Genomic DNA, 3,328 nt, shown 5'->3' on the forward strand with positions numbered 1-3,328 from the left:
GGTTAGCCCGCACAACCCACTACCCAGCTCACCAACACTCAAAACAAAGAAAAAAAAAAGAGAGAGAAACGAAAGAAAGGGATGAGAGGAGAGGGGAGCTACGGTAAGGGAGAAGGGGGAAAAGAGGGAGAGAGCGACGGAGAGCTACGCCCTGCCACCGATCCGCCACCGAACTCGCCGCCCAGCCGTCGTCACGTCACTACCCAGCCACCATGGCATCGTGCCTGCTGCCGCTGAACCTATTCCGCCGCTAAACCGATTATCGCGTTCTGAAGCACGCCGTCACGGAGGAAGACCAAAACCCCGGGAGAGGGCCACGCGAGGAGAGGTCGGCGTCGCCGTTCCCTGAAGCTCGTGTCGCCGTCGAGCCCAGATGAGAGAGGAGAGACCGAGCCTGAACCCCGACGAGCTGGGAAGAACCAGCGCCGCCGCTGTGCCGTCGTCGTGGACACCATCGCCGCCATTCGTGTCTTTGATTCACGCCGGTGTGACTTCTGTCGCCGTTAGGCTGTCCGCTGACGTCACCGCCGCCATAACCGCCATTGCTGGTGACCGCCAGTGGAACCCTGATCGTCTTGGTAAGCATTTCGTTCCGGAACCTTTGAAATCAATATTCTGTTATGTTTGGCTAGAGATTCTGAGATCTTGGTTACCGTAGGGTCGAGCTCCGAGGTTTGCATGTCGAATTTTTAGGTTGCCATTGAACCACTGGAGTTTCTAGCCGTTGTCGAAGCTCCCGCCGAGTCAGTTCGGGATTGCGGCTGCTCAGTTCTGCTATCACCGTAAGTGTACTCTATTTCGAACCCTCATCGTTAGTTTTTCGTTATGGGTTTTAAGATTTTCGCGATATTAATGTTTTTAGGAATTAGAAATCGAGTTTGCATGTCACGATTGAGGTTGTTTTGCTATTGAGAAAGTAAGCGGAGCTGAGGTTTTGGTTGCTGTTGATTCCGGGCTGAGAGAAAAGAGTTCAGTTGACACGTTTGGATTATGGTTTCGCTTACCAAGGTAGGGGTTTTTATAAAACTAATTTATTTTAAAGTGGAATTGTTATAAATTGATATGACGAGCGGAATGCTTTTCTGGTGATTATGTAAGTTCTATGCATTGTTTGGTTTATCTTAGATGAATATGGTTGTCTGCTTGACTGAGATAATGTCTAATTTTATTAAAATTGAGATTTCTGATTGGTTTGGCTTGAAATGATTTTTGGTATTTAAAGTCCTGAGTTTTGTTTATTGGAAACTGATTTGGTCTTGAATCCTTTGGAAAGGAGTTGAGGATTGGTTTGGTTGGGACCCGAAAGGGTGGCAAAGTCCAAGTTTTAGGGGAGATGCTGCCGAATTTTCATAAAAATCTAGATTCTGTTTTAAAATGTGATTTAGAAAAAGATTTGGACTTGAGAGTTTCTACGAATTGGTTCTTGATTTATTAAGAAATTGGTGTTTTGAGTTTAAACTGTTTAATAAAAGTTTATGTTTCCCGATTGATTTAAATATGAAGGGGCCTATGTTTTGAAGTATGGTTAAAGAAGTACCTTTGGGTGAGTTTAGCGGAATTTGAAAGAAATTGAACTTGATTAATTAATTTCGTGTTGCTCTTAAAGTATTCTTTAAGTTCGACTTTAAGTTCGACTAAACAATTCTGAGCCTTTGGGAGAGTTTCTGATTTAAGAATGAAAAGAAATTGGGTTTTTTTGGACTTAAATAATTTTGGTTTTGAAACTGGTTCAGAACTCTTGGCTTACATGCTTTGGTTTTGATTTTAAATCTTTACTTTAATTTATCTCAACTTAAGCAACTATGATTCCGAGAATTTCTGAAGAGTTTAAGAAATGAGGCAGGTTATTCTTCCCTAAAGTCTTGAGTCCTTGCCAAGGTTGTTGATTAATAACTCTTGATTTCAAAGTGATGGAGCGAATGATTTGAAAATGAGTGATTTTGAGTCTTTCAGAAGAGATTTTGAATCTGGCTTGGTTATGAAGTTGTTTGAAAGTTTTGAAAAGAAAATTTACTTAATAAAAGTGGTTCTTGGCAAGATGTGAACTGAATACGTTTGTGATTTAAAAGTGGGCCAAGAATGATTTTTGAAATAAGATTTTGAGTCTAATTGACTGTGGATGTTATTGAGAATATGATGAGGCCTGGCAAGGATGGTGGTATAGTCCCGCTTGCTCAGTGCGTAAACCGTTATGCAGGGATGGTGGTTTTGTCCCGCCTGCAGTGAGGATGGTGGTTTTGTCCCGCTCACATATTGATAAATTATTTGGCAAGGATGGTGGTTTAAATCCCGCTTGCGTGTTCCGGGCAAGGATGGTGGTTTAGTCCCGCTTACTTGTGGAACCTACGGATAAGGATGGTGGTTGAATCTTGCTTATCCGAGTCGGGTCTGGCAACATAACCGACGCGTGAGCTCATGGCCAGTAGGACAGGCATGCATCATATGCATTTATATGACATTGTTTGGGTGTGCATATTATAATTGGTTTGCCTATGTGAATAGTTATGTTAATTGCTAATTGCTCTACTTGATATAACTGCTTGATTGTGTTTGAACCTTCTTACTTGTGTTTATGGCTGAGAATTGGTTGGATTGTGATGAATTGGTTGTTGATTGAGCTGCTTGGGCCTAGGGCCGTGGTTGATTATGAGCTGGGCTGAATGCTATGTTTGGTTGTGTTTTCGGTTTAGAAAAGTATGAAAAACCAAACTGGTTCAGCATAGACTTAATGAACCTATGCTTGGAACAGTTTGGTCATTCATGCTGTCTAGGGAAAAACTAAAAAAAAAAGAGCTTTTTGGATTTCTGAGAAATTAACAGCTTTCCCTTTTAGAAAGGATTTTGGATTTTGAATATTAAATCTTTGGTTTTGAAAAGAAGCATAAGGCGGTTATTAATCACTATACATTAAAAACAGTTTTATTTTTGTATCTTATTATAGCAATTCTATAACCTTATAGTGAGAACCCTTTCGAGGACGATGTTCTCACTCCCCTATAGGTTTTTTCCCTTTTCAGGATATGGGCGACGGTGCTTCAGGAGAGTTATATTTATTTTCTGTTTATTCGACATTATTTTGTATGATCTTAGTTTTATGTTTCCCTCGCCTTTAATTTTGCAAGTCTTCACAAGAGGGATAGGATTTTGATTATGTAATGTTTGTAATATTAATAATATGTAGATATATGTATATGTATCTTTTGTAAGTATTATGGTTTGTTTTGTAAATGTGGTTGTATGTTATCAGATAAGAAGCCTCTTGAGCGGTTATACGGTTTAATTTTTTTAAACAGGCTCATATTTTAGTATTAAATATTTTAAAAGTCAT

The 3,328-nt window shown here is 40.2% G+C and overlaps 1 long non-coding RNA gene across 2 annotated transcripts; it reads left to right on the forward strand.

The window, feature by feature from the left end:
* On the forward strand, positions 1–2,790 carry LOC148579392 (uncharacterized). Of its 2 annotated transcripts, XR_015907288.1 has the most exons (3): positions 1–578; positions 659–782; positions 863–2,790. It is a non-coding gene; the product is annotated as an uncharacterized LOC148579392 (long non-coding RNA). The 2 variants fall into 2 exon arrangements; XR_015907291.1 differs by having other exon boundaries at positions 79–578; positions 659–2,790.
* Positions 2,791–3,328: the final 538 nt, after the last annotated feature.

This window comes from Arachis ipaensis, chromosome B10 (assembly GCF_059453495.1).
Source record: "Arachis ipaensis isolate K30076 ecotype BB chromosome B10, ASM5945349v1, whole genome shotgun sequence".
NCBI classification, from domain to species: Eukaryota; Viridiplantae; Streptophyta; class Magnoliopsida; order Fabales; family Fabaceae; genus Arachis; species Arachis ipaensis.